The sequence below is a fragment of the Kogia breviceps genome, chromosome 1 (assembly GCF_026419965.1).
Source record: "Kogia breviceps isolate mKogBre1 chromosome 1, mKogBre1 haplotype 1, whole genome shotgun sequence".
Taxonomy (NCBI): domain Eukaryota; kingdom Metazoa; phylum Chordata; class Mammalia; order Artiodactyla; family Physeteridae; genus Kogia; species Kogia breviceps.
Genome location: NC_081310.1, coordinates 174,113,055 through 174,127,063, shown reverse-complemented (window position 1 = coordinate 174,127,063; position 14,009 = coordinate 174,113,055). Strand labels below are relative to the sequence as shown.

Sequence of the window (14,009 nt, the reverse complement as noted above, 5' to 3'; positions counted from 1 at the left end):
CGCAGGACTCAGGTTCATCCATTCTCTAATCAGTGGTTTGCCAAAGTCAGGTGGTTTTGCATATCACAGCAACAGCCAGAGCAGTAGTCAGTCAAGCTTACCAAAAAATTTAATCATGAGAGGTATTCTGCTAGAATGAACTTCTAAGTTCTAAGCCATGTCATAATAAGAAATATTGGAGGCTAACACAACATTGTAAAGCAACCATACTCCAATAAAATTTTTTTAAAAAAGAAAAAGAAATAAAGGAATAGAAGCACAGCAGTGACCTACTGTGGTTAACCTAGATAACATGGTCCAAAATTCCGGCTAACGTCCCTTACAGATAAACTTTTGAGCCACTGAATGTTTTCAGGCATGGTTCTGATTTTCCTGAAATATCACCTCATTTCTCTTTTCTTAGATGAAATAAAGTCAAAGCATGTTCTGAATTAAAGTTTTTATACAGAGTTCATTTTAAGGTCTTAGTTATATAGGTGTCTGTAACCAACTATGGTCAGGGTTATACAAGGCCAGAACCAGGATAAGGCAAGAGAGATGCCTCAGGCACACTCTTAGAGTGCTCACTCTTAGAGTCATGTAAGTGCAGGGCTGGCCTACCCCAACCTTTAAAAAAAAAAAAAAAAAAAAAATATATATATATATATATATATATATTTATTTATTTATTTATTTATTTATTTGGTTGGTTGGTTGGTTGTGTAGGGTCTTAGTTGCAGCATGCGAACTCTTAGTTGCTGCATGTGGGATCTAGTTCCCTGACCAGGGATCGAACCTTGGCCCCCTGCATTGGGAGTGCAGAATCTTAGCCACTGGACCACCAGGGAAGTCCCAGCTTACCCCTATCTTGAGAGTGAATGTTTCCTGAAATTTCATACCCTAGGTACCTCTTTCTTCACCCTAGCCCTAGCCCTGGGGTTATAACATAAAATTTTATTGTAGAATTACATATAGGAAATATGTAGTAGAATCAAACCACTGAATAGATGGATAGTCATGTCTGCATGTACACATAACTGAAAAAGGGCTATGACTGACTAAAGCAACAAATGGATAATCTGCCAAAGCCATCGTGACTCCCAGGAAACAATTACTAAATGTGGACACCAGTCAACTGAGAGATAAGAGAAAAATAGGCAGCCTTCTGGATTATGGAGTCAAGCACTATGGAAGCCAATCTGCCATTGTTCTTTCTTTCTTTTTTAAAATTTATTTATTTTTTATTTATTTATTTTTGGCTGCGTTGGGTCTTCATTGCTGCACGCAGGCTTTCTCTAGTCGCAGCGAGTGGGGGCTACTCTTTGTTGCAGTGTGCGTGCTTCTCATTGAGGTGGCTCCTCTTGTGGCAGAGCACGGGCTCTAGGTGTGCGGGCTTCAGTAGTTGTGGCATGTGGGCTCAGTAGCTGTGCTCGCAGGCTCTAGAGCACAGGTTCAGTAGTTGTGGTGCACAGGCTCAGATGCTCCGTGGCATGTGGGATCTTCCCAGACCAGGGATCGAACCTGTGTCCCCTGCATTGGCAGGCGGATTCTTAACCACTGCACCACCAGGGAAGTCCCTGCCATTGTTCTTTAAACAAAAAGAGAGAAACATGGGCACCAACCTAACATCAGACAAGACAATTTAGAGGCCAGAAAAAAACAGAAGTTACTTAAGAAAAGATGAATAAATAGAAACTATGAAAAAAACGTAGTTACCAAAATCTATGGAAATGCTCATTTCCTCATCCACCTTCCTGAACAATAACCAATGGTATGAATCTTGGTAACAGCTGAGTGTACAGAGTTTGTTGAAATCAGTAAATTGTTACATCAGTAACTACTGTCAGTTAACTTTATATCAACTTTCCATCATTCTTCTCAGAAAAAGTCTCTCATATTTAATATAGTGAAAAGGTCCACAAAGATGAAAATAACTTGCAGTTTTCTATAAGCCACTATTTAATTTAATTTTTTTTATTGTACTGTAACCTCCACTTCTGCCCTTGGAGGAGAAATTGCCATAGGACTTGCTTTCCTACCATGAGAAACTAGAAAACTAGACAAAATATATGAAACAATTGTTTTTGGACACTGAACAACACGTGGTCTGGGGCTGTGATCCCAGAGAGAAAGGAAATAAACAAGGGCTTGGCTTTCCGTTTACAGGATAGGCATGCTGCAGACTGTGTAACAGGAAGAACCCAAGCAGAGTAGGGTGGTCTTGCTGAGTTGAGGAAACAGAATTCAGGATGACTATGATAGCTAGAGACTACCGGAAAGGACGAAGCTACATAGAGAAAGACCTCCAGACAGCTGGATAGTGGTTCTCTTGGTATAATACTAATTTACACCAAGTGCAGGTTAAAACTGCATGAAAGTTTAGAAAGTATTTTGAACTAAATGAAACTGAAAACAGAACATATTAAAATTAGTGGGATGCAGTTAAAGCAACGTTTAGAGGGACATTTATAGCTTTAAATGCTTATTATAGAAAAGAAGAAAGTCTAAAATCAATTATCTAGAAAGACACATAGGGAGAGTGTCATGTGATGACAGAAGCGGAGAATGAAATGATACAGCTGCATGCCAAGGAAAGTCAAGGATTGACAGTGACCACCAGAAGCTAGGAAGAGTCAAAGAAGGATTCTACTCAGTCTCAGAAGGAACCAACCCTGCCAACACCTTGATTTTGGACTTCTAGCATCCAGAACTATTGGCCTAAGCAGCGTTCTCTGCCCTTGCGTGGAAGAATACTTCAGAAGACAGATGGCTCCAAGACTACCAAGAGCCTAGATCTAGGGATCCTTGACATTTGGGGATGAGGCTATGCCCTCTACCCAGATTGAATGAAGACACCTGGATGCCATTCAATGGATATGTACAGAGATATGATGTTGGAAATCTACAGGAATCTGTTGTTATGGGGATTTTCTCTCTTTCAAACCAAAATTAATAGCCCAAGTGGAACAAGGGGCAGAGCCCTGGATGGAAGTGTAAGAAGTTCCACCAGGTACCTGTGCAGTCCAGGCGTACTGGTTTGAAACAAAGATGTCAGCCCTAAAGCAAAATACTTCTGAACCGTCTGCTCTGAAAGGGCGAACAAAAAGTGTCATAATTGGGGCTTCCCTGGTGGTGCAGTGGTTGAGAGTCTGCCTGCCGATGCACGGGACACGGGTTTGCCCCGGTCCAGGAAGATTCCACATGCCATGGAGTGGCTAGGCCCATGAGCCATGGCCACTGAGCCTGCGCGTCCAGAGCCTGTGCTCCACAACGGGAGAGGCCACAACAGTGAGAGGCCTGTGTACCGCAAAAAAAAAAAAAAAAAAAAAAAAAAAAAGTGTCATAATTGATATAGACCTGAAGTGGGAGGACAGAAGCTCCACAGAGAAGTAGTACTATAATGTAGGAAAGTCTTCAAATTCCTCCTTTATTAGACACCAGAGATATCATACTGGTAAGAAATCCCATAAACATAAACAATGTTTGATAGCCATTATGAGCAGCTCATTTCTTTTAATCATCATAAAATTCACATAAGAAAACAACCTTATAGATGCACTGAATGTGGGAAATTCTTCAAGAAGCACTCAACAATTATTAATCATTAGAGAATTCATTCCAGAGACAAACCCTATAAATGCAATGCATGTGGAAAAGCTTTCAGAAAGAACTCTATCCTTTTAAGTCATCAGAGAATTCAGACCAGTCAGAAACCCTTACAAATGTGAAGACTGCGAGAAAGTCTTTGCTCAGAAGGTAGCCCTTACTCATCATGAGAGAATATATAGTGGAGAAAGGCCTTTTACATTTAATGAATGTGGGAAAGCTTTCAGGGATAACGCAACTGTGTTGGAACATAAGAAAATCCATACTGATGAGAAACCATACTGGTATGATGAATGCAGAAAAGCCTTTAGGAAGAGCTCAGCTCTTATTAATCATCAAAGATGCATACAGGAGAGAAACCCTTTAACTGTAGTAAATGTGGAAAATCTTTCAGGTATACATCCTTTGCTGGACATCAGAAGAGTCACAGTGGAAATAAACCCTACTGATGTAATGACTGTGGGAATGCCCATATGAAGAGATCAGTTTTTATTGGACATCAGAGAAGCCATACCAGAGAAAAGTCTTATAAACAAAATTAATATGGGAAGACGTTTCCCCAAAGTTCAGCCCTTAAACAACATAAGATAATTCATAGCAAAGAAACAGCCATGAAATCTAGTTATTGTGGTAAATCACATAGAAGTAGTTTATTCCTTCTGAGCATCAAAGAGAAGACATTCAATAAATTATACATCTAACAAAAATATTCTGTGTACCTCTATCCTGGAGAACTTCCCACTTGTGAGGATTTCATTATAGTATAGTTTGTACTGTAAAATATTTGAAGAACCTAAAAGTCTATCAATATAGAAATAGTTTCTACAGAATACTACACAACAAGTGAAAAGAATTAGGTAGAGTTCTATATGCAGCCAAAGAAATATCCCCATGATACCTTGTTAAGTTAAAAAAGCAAGTTGCAGAAAATTTATATATTATGGTCTTATTTATATTATTTAAAATGAAGCTTTTTTGTTTGTAGATATATGCATTCAAAAAGATCTGGAAAAATAAAGGCCAAACTTTAACAGGAAAAAAAAACAATGATCTTATGCTTTCATCATAAAAGACAGAAAAAAAAGAGAGTAAATTATATCCAAGATAAGCAGAGAAAGGAAAAGATAAAGATAAGAGTAACCACTGAAACAGAAAACAAACAAAAAACAACAGAGAAAAAATCAATGAAACCAAAATCTGGTTGTTTGAAAGGTCAATAAAAGTGATAAAGCTGCAGTCAGACTGATGACAGAAAAAAAGAGAAAAGTTACAAACTGACAATATCAGGAATGAAAGAAGGGTTATCATTACTGATTCATTAAACCAGGGGAGCCAACTATGGCCCAAGGGCCAATTCCAGCTGCTGCCTATTATTGTAAATACAGTTTCACTGGAACATAGGCACATTCATTTATTTATGTATTACCTATGGCTGCTTCTGTTCTAATGGCAGAGTTAAGTAGCTGCAATAGTTATCGTAAGACCAGTAAAGCCTAAAATATTTACTATCTGGCCCTTTAAGAAAGTTTGCCAACCCTTGGTGTAAGAGAATATACTTTTGTTTGACTTACTATTTACTACTGAGTAGAGCCTAAATTTAGATGTTAACTTATAGAAGAGATAAGTTCCAAGTGACTTTGATTTTTATAGAGAGAGATGCAAATTATTTATGTCTGGTGTGAAAGATAACCTCAAAGCTTTAACTAATAAGGCGCCCTTACTTCCCATCTAGCTATTATCCTTATCTCCTTACTCATTCATCCATTCAAAAAAAAATTTTTTTAAGCTTTTTTTTGGCAACACTGAGCAGCATGTGGGATCTTAGTTCCCTGACCAGGGATTGAACCCAAGCCCCCTGCAGTGGAAACGCAGAGCCTTAACCACTGGACTGCCAGGGAAATCCCCAACAAATATTATTGAGCATCTGTTTCATGCTAGGTAACTCTTTGATGGAGCTTATAATTTAGATGGGGGAGACAGTGATTAAATAGACATAATAAACATAGAACTGCAAACTAATGGAGTGCTATGAGGTAAAGAAATTCAGTCTTTACAGAATAAACGTAGCTAACTTTGGAACTTATTTATCAGATACATTATCATATATGTGACATGATATCAAAGATAGTTACTGTACATTGTTTGAAATGAAAAATATTGGAAATAACTTATACATCCCTCAACAGAGAACTGGTTAAATAAACTAAGGAAGATTGATGCAGTTGCTAGGATGAATAAGGCCACTCTTTATAGTCCTGATACGAAATGATGTCCAGGAAACATTAAAACATTATGTGGAAAAAGAAAGGTGCATAGCAGTGTGTACAGTATGCTACAACTTGTGTGTGGGGAAAAAAGAATACAATTGTGTGTGTGTGTGTGTGTGTGTGTGTGTGTGTGTATGCATAGACTATTTTTGGAAAAATATTCAAGAAACTGGCATGGTTGCCTTTAGGAGGGGAAACTAGGTAGATGAGAGACTTGTTTGTTCACTAAATACCCTTTTATACCTTTCGAATTTATACAATGTATATGTATTATATCTGGAAAAAAAAATTTTTATATTAAAATTTTCAATGGCTTCATTCCCTTTAATGAATCAAAATCCTTAACATAACCTAAAAAGATTTTGTATGATCTGGACCCTGCCTACCTTTCTAGCCCCACCTTGTATCATGCTCTCCCTCCTTCATCATGTTCCACCACCAGACTTCATTCATTCCTCAAGTGCACCACACTCCCTCTTCCTAACTGGGCTTTGTACATGCTGCCCCCGCTATTTGGAATTTTCTTGCCTCCTTTCTTTAACCAGTTAACTCCTCATACGAGGTTGCAGTTCAACCATCATTTCCTCTGAGAAGCCTCCATGCTAAGACAGGTCTCTCTAGTACACCCTTTGGGCCCTGTTGCCTCTCTCCTTTAAAGTAATCATAGTACTTACAAAGTTACATGTATTTGTGTGATCATCTGTTCAATGTCCTTCCCCCACAGCTTCACTGTAAGCTCCAGGATGAGAGGACCACATCTGGCTTTTTTTCCCCCGCACCACTGTATCTCCAATTCTAGCATAGGACTCGGCACATTACATTGTAGGTAATCAAAAACCCTTTTCGAATGAATGCACAAATAAATGCATGTATGCATGAAGGAAATATTGAAAGAATGAACAAATGAACTGTCAGATGGCCAGGTATTGAGAGGGTCATACTGAAGACATCCAGGCTGATGGCAAGATTTTTTCTTTTTTTTTTTTTTGGCTGAGTTGGTTCTTTGTTGCTGCATGCAGGCTTTCTCTAGTTGCAGCAAGCAGGGGCTACTCTTCGTTGTGGTGCACAGGCTTCTCGTTGCGCTGGCTTCTCTTGTTGCGGAGCATGGGCTCTAGGCTTGCAGGCTTCAGTAGTTGTGGCCTGCAGGCTCAGTAGTTGTGGCACACGGGCTTAGTTGCTCCGCGGCATGTGAGATCTTCCTGGGCCAGGGCTCAAACCCATGTCCCCTGGATTAGCAGGCGGATTCTTAACCACTGCGCCACCTGGGAAGCCCTGATGGCAGAACTTTGAAAAGAGACGAGGCCCATATGCCACAATAAATCAGAGAGGGTGAATGACAGTTGGTAGATGAATGATGATTAGGGGTAAGAAGTGTTATAAACCTCAAAAAGAAGAAGTTTTTACATGAAAGTGGAGGAGTAATGTTCAAGAAATAACAGTGAGGAGTCAGCTCCACCTCCAAACTCAGAGGTAAATGGGATATGGGAGAATGAGCAACCACTGCCTGCAGGCTAGAGAGAAATATGTATTTCCCCAAGAGAAAGCCAGGTCTCAGAACATTCTCTCTATCCAATGTCCTGACTGACGAGTTAGAGTATAGAGGGGGTTTAGTAACTCAGTGGATTCTTGTCACAGTTAAAAAGTTAGGAAGGGAGGGGTGGTAAGTGCCAGTGAGTTGAAAAGCACTAATTTATATGGGAATGTCAAATCAGACTCACACAAATCGTAATGGTTAACGTACTTCATAGCAAGAAAAAAAGAAGATGGAAAAATATGATGAGGAACTAATGACAGGATGGCTGCCTATCCATCCTTGGTATAAAATGGTGAAAGCTTTCAGGCAAGTTTCGGAGGATGTCTTACCAATGGAATACGGGGGAGAGGGGAACATATTTAGACTCCAGGGAAATGGTCAAGGGGATTTATGGAGATTACAAGGTCGAAGAGAAGGTAGCAAAAAATTCTAATTCCCTAGTTGTTACTAGCAGCTCTGGTTAAACTAAGATGTTGAAAGAGGAGCAGATAAAAGCAGGTGGGGAGGACTTCTTTTGCTTCCATGGCTCCGCAAAGAATGTCGCATAAGCCATACAACTATCTGGTAGTATAAAAGAGAAATGTTTCATAACCCAAACATTCTCCCTGCTTTGTGAGGTGACCTGGAAGCCTCAGTTACAGATCTCATCCACTACTCTGGGCTGGAGAGAACATGTTCAATGAGGGAAGGAACAGCCTGCAGGTTCATACAGGATGTTCCAGACTCTCCCTACTTCACTTATACCTCTTGATTTCCATATTCTTAAAAGTATTACTGGGCTTCCCTTGTGGTGCAGTGGTTGAGAATCCACCTGCCGATACAGGGGACATGGGTTCGAGCCCTGGTCCGGGAAGATCCCACATGCTGCGGAGCAGCTGGGCCCGTGCACCACAACTACTGAGCCTGCGCTCTAGAGCCCGTGAGCCACAACTACTGAAGCCCGCACGCCTAGAGCCTGTGCTCCGCAACAGGAGAGGACACCGTAATGAGAAGCCTGCACACTGCAACAAAGAGTAGCCCCCGCTCACCACAACTAGAGAAAGCCCACGCGCAGTAACGATGACCCAACATAGCAAAAAAAAAAAAAAAAAAAAAAAGTATTACTAAAGCTTAGTAATGGGTAAGATCTCTGATTCTTGTGAGTCTTATCTGACAATCTGATCCTTTGTATTAGCTCAAAGAAATAGAGCCTGGGAGAGAACAGACGATCAGGAGCACTTATATCTTCAACAGTGACCAGGAATAACTGATGAGGAACTGATGACAGGTAATGTCTGGGGGAGGTTAGCTGGCTTTAGTGTTGCTAAAAAAGTTAATCCCAATAGTTCCCAATAAGGTGAGGAGGTACTCTGATGCATTAGTTCATATGTTCAGTTAGTGGGAATTTGAGTGGTTTTTAAAAATTAAATGTTATTTAATGTTGCTCCATTATGTGTTCAATAACAAAAATGTGGGAGAGGGAGCAGTTCTTTTTCATCTATTCAGTGGATCATAATTCTTCCTCTTAGATTAAAAGACAAGGGTTCTAGTTTCAGCTCTAGATCTATCATTTACTAGTAATTTAACCTCTGAAAAGTAATTTAACCTCTCTGAGATTCAGTTTTCATTATTGTTACTCTTGAGAAAAAGGATGCATCAGAGGAGGAAGCTGGGAAGCAGTGGAAGAGTCAATACTGGATTCTAGAAGTAACTTGGATAAAAGGCAAGATGGGGCTTCCCTGGTGGCGCAGTGGTTGGGAGTCCGCCTGCCGATGCAGGGGACACAGGTTCCTGCCCCGGTCCGGGAGGATCCCACGTGCCATGGAGCGGCTGGGCCTGTGAGCTGTGGCCGCTGGGCCTGCGCGTCCAGGGCCTGTGCCCCGCAACGGGAGAGGCCACAACAGTGAGAGGCCAGCGTACCACAAAAAAAAAGAAAAGAAAATAGGCTCCAATTTTAGATCAGTTCCTCTCCTGCCCACACGGCCATAGCCTGGCTCTGCTCCCAGGGCCTAAACAAAAGTAATACTAAATCCTTACCAAAAAGGGCTTACAGTTGGTAGAATCTTAGACTTTTCCTTTGGGAAAGTCTAGATAGAACTCACTGTTAGTAGGAGCACACAGAAAGCTTACCCAGGGTGAAAACAGGAAGGCAGAGCCAATCCCTTTCTTTCTAAAGTCTTGACAAAGCAGAGAATACAGGTGTCTCATATGAATTACCTGGAGCATCCCCAAAACAGGAGGCTCTGGAACTAACAATGCTTACTTAACATTACCACCTCTCAAAAGATAGAATTCTAATAATCTGGCACAAAATCTAGACCAGGTTTCATAATTCCAAGCAGCAGAGTAGAAAAGCCTATAGAATATAAGAATTACTGCCAGAAGGAAATTCATCAAATACTTTTAGAAAGCTGTGAACAACTCTGGAAATATTTAGACAGTGCTGTTACCTCCAGCATTCTTAAATCTCAGGTAACAAGCTTGACTTCTCCAGTTAACTTGGAAACTGTGCTGGCTGGCAACCAAGAAGGAAGTAGGGACAGAACGCCTGCTATCTTAGGAACTATACGGTTAAGGTCATTTGGGAATTCATACTTTAACCAAATTCATCAAATAGTATCCCAATGGAAGGTCTGAGATGGTGGGAATGGGAGTAGAGAGAATGCCCCACTGGTATTATTGGAAAAAAAAAAAAAAGAGCAGCTGATAAATTCTCCTGGGAACTGGGGGTGAGGGGGTGCAGGGGGAACCAAGTTTCTGTGGAAAACTATACACAGTTAGGATTTTTTATAGGCAAAATTTGCACATACTTTTTTCTTGCGGGGGGGAGGAACTGAATTGAACAGTACCTTTCCCTTTGTCACCAAGGGAAACCATAGATGTTCTTGTGTTCCAACTGTCACATCTCAAAATATTTCATTTCAAAATTACATTAAAATTACAGTAGTTATCAGACCTAAAGCTACATCTTTTTTGTTATTACTAGAGCACACATACCACTGTATCACAAATTAGGCCTTTGAATATTATGCTAACTGTATATGACAAATTGGGTTATTTTCTATTTTCATTAACTTTTTAAAAAAATTGGAGTATAATTGCTTTACAATGTTGTGTTAGTTTCTGCTGTACAATGAAGTGAATCAGCTATATGTATACATATATCCCCTCCCTCTTGGACCTGCCTCCCACCCATCCCCCACCCCCCATCCCCCATCCCACCTATCCAGGTCATCACAGAGCACCTAGTTGAGCTCCCTGTGCTACACAGCAGGTTCCCACTAGCCACCTATTTTACACATGGTAGTGTATACATGTCAGTCTTAATCTCCCAATTCATCCTCCCCCCTCACCCTCCCCAGGGTCCACATGTCCGTTCTCTATGTCTGTATCTCTATTCCTGCCCTGGAAATAGGTTCATCTGTACTATTTTCCTTTTTTTAAAAATTTCTCTGTCTACCTATTTATTTATGGCTGCGTCAGGTCTTTGTTGCTGCATGTGGGCTTTCTCTAGTTGCAGTGAGCAGGGGCTACTCTTCGTTGTGGTGCGCGGTCTTCTCACTACGGTGGCTTCTTCCATTGCGGGGCACAGGCTCTAGGCGTGCAGACTTCCATCACTGTGGCACGCAGGCTCAGTAGTTGTGGCTCGTGGGCTCTAGAGCTCAGGCTCAGTAGTTGTGGCACATGGGCTTGGTTGCTCTGCAGCATGTGGGATCTTCCCGGATCAGGGATCGAACTCATGTCCCCTGCGTTGGCAGGCAGATTCTTAACCACTGTGCCACCGGGGAACTCCTGTACTATCTTCCTAGATTTCACATATATGCATTAATATACAATATTTGTTCTTCTCTTTCTGACTTACTTCACTCTGTATGACAGACTCTAGGTCCATCCACATCTCTACGAATAACCCAATTTCACTCCTTTTTATGGTTAATATTCCATTGTATATATGTACCACATCTTCTTTATCCATTCATCTGTCATTGGACATTTAGGTTGTTTCCATGCCTTGGCTATTGTAAATAGTGCTGCAGTGAACACTGGGGGTACATGTGTCATTTTGAATTATGGTTTTTCTCAGGGTATATGCCTAGTAGTGGGGTTGCTGGGTCATGCGGTAGATCTATTTTTTTTTTTCTTGGTGGTACGCGGGCCTCTCACTGTTGTGGCCTCTCCTGTTGCGGAGAACAGGCTCCGGACGTGCAGGCTCAGCGGCCACGGCTCACAGGTCCAGCTGCTCCACGGCATGTGGGATCTTCCCAGACTGGGGCACGAACCCGCGTCCCCTGCATCTGCAGGCGGACTCTCAACCACTGCGCCACCAGGGAAGCCCCGGTAGATCTATTTTTAGTTTTTTAAGGAACCTCCATACTGTTCTCCATAGTGGCTGTATCTATTTACATTCCTACCAACTGTTCAAGAGGGTTCCCTTTCTCCACACCCTCTCCAGCATCTACTGTTTGTAGATTTTTTGATGGTGGCCATTCTGACTGGTGTGAGGTGATACCTCATTGTGGTCTTGATTTGCATTTCTCTAATAATTAGTGATGGTGAGCATCTTTTCGTGTGTCTCTTGGCCATCTGTATGTCTTCTTTGCTGAAATGTTTATTTAGGTCTTCCGCCCATTTTTTGATTAAGTTGTTTGGTTTTTTCATATTGAGTTCCATGAGCTGTTTGTATATTTTGGAGATTAATCCTTTGTCCATTGTTTCATTTGCAAATATTTTCTCCCATTCTGAGGGTTGTCTTTTTGTCTTGTTTATGGTTTCCTTTGCTGTGCAAAAGCTTTTTTTTTTTATATATAGGTTCCCTCTATGCCCACTTTCTGGAGAGTTTTTATCATAATTGGGTGTTGAATTTTGTCAAAAGCTTTTTCTGCATCTATTGAGATGATCATATGGTTTTTATTCTTCAATTTGTTAATATGGTGTATCACATCGATTGATTTGCATATATTGAAGAATCTTTGCATCCCTGGGATAAATCCCACTTGATCATGGTGTATGATCCTTTTAATGTGTTGTTGGATTCTGTTTGCTAGTATTTTGTTGAGGAGTTTTGCATCTATATTCATCAGTGTTGTTGTCTGTAATTTTCTTTTTTTGTAGTATCTTTGTCTGGTTTTGGTATGAGGGTGATGGTGGCCTCATAGAATGAGTTTGGGAGTGTTCCTTCCTCTGCAATTTTTTGCAAGAGTTTGAGAAGGATGTGTGTTAGCTTTTCTCTCAATGTTTGATAGAATTCACCTGTGAAGCCATCTGGTCCTGGACTTTTGTTTGTTGGAAGATTTTTAATCACAGTTTCAATTTCATTACTTGTGATTGGTCTGTTCATATTTTCTATTTCTTCCTGGTTCAGTCTTGGAAGGTTATACCTTTCTAAGCATTTGTCCATTTCTTCCAGGTTGTCCATTTTATTGGTATAGCGTTGCTTGTAGAAGTCTCTTAGTATGCTTTGTATTTCTGTGGTATCTTTTTTTTTTTTTTTTTTTTTTTTTGCGGTACACGGGCCTCTCACTGTTGTGGCCTCTCCGGTTGCGGAGCACAGGCTCCGGAAGTGCAGGCTCAGCAGCCATGGCTCACGGGCCCAGCTGCTCCGCGGCATGTGGGATCCTCCCAGACCGGGGCACAAACCCGTATCCCCTGCATTGGCAGGCGGACTCTCAACCACTGCGCCACCAGGGAAGCCCTGCGGTATCTCTTGTAATTTCTCCTTTTTCATTTCTAATTTTATTGATTTGAGTCCTCTCCCTCTTTTTCTTGATGAGTCTGGCTAATGGTTTATCAATTTTGCCTATCTTCTCAAAGAACCAGCTTTTAGTTTTATTGATCTTTGCTATTGTTTTCTTTGCTTCTATTTCATTTATTTCTGCTCTGATCTTTATGATTTCTTTCCTTCTGCTAACTTTGGGTTTTGTTTGTTCTTCTTTCTCTAGTTCTTTTATGTATAAGGTTAGATTGTTTACTTGAGATTTTTCTTGTTTCTTGAGGTAGGCTTGTATAGCTATAAACTTCCCTCTTAGAAGTGCTTTTGCTGCATTCCATAGGTTTTGGATCGTCATGTTTTCATTGTCATTTGTCTCTACATATTTTTTGATTTCCTCTTTGATTTCTTCAGTATCTCTTGGTTATTTAGTAACGTATTGTTTAGCCTCCATGTGTTTGTGCTTTTTATGTTTTTTTCCCTGTAATTCATCTCTAATCTCAGAGCATTGTGGTCAGAAAAGATGCTTGATATGATTTCAATATTCTTAAATTTACCGAGGCTTGATTTGTGACCCAAGATGTGATCTATCCTGGAGAATGTTCCGTGCGCACTTGAGAAGAAAGTGTAATTTGCTGTTTTAGGATGGAATGTCCTATAAATATCAATTAAATCTATCTGGTCTATTGTGTCATTTAAAGCTTCTGTTTCCTTATTTACTTTCATTTTGGATGATCTGTCCATTGGTGTAAGTGAGGTGTTAAAGTCCCCCACTATTATTGTGTTACTGTCGATTTCGTCTTTTATAGCTGTTAGCAGTTGCCTTATATATTGAGGTGCTCCTATGTTGGGTGCATATATAATTGTTATATCTTCTTCTTGGATTGATCCCTTGATCATTATGTAGTGTCCTACCTTGTCTCTTGTAACATTCTTT

The 14,009-nt window shown here is 40.6% G+C and overlaps 1 protein-coding gene across 2 annotated transcripts in view; it reads right to left on the bottom strand.

Moving 5' to 3' along the window:
- The window catches only part of KIAA0319L (KIAA0319 like), a 110,422-nt gene that overhangs the window by 70,082 nt on the left and 26,331 nt on the right, over window positions 1-14,009 (bottom strand). The window lies entirely within an intron of this gene.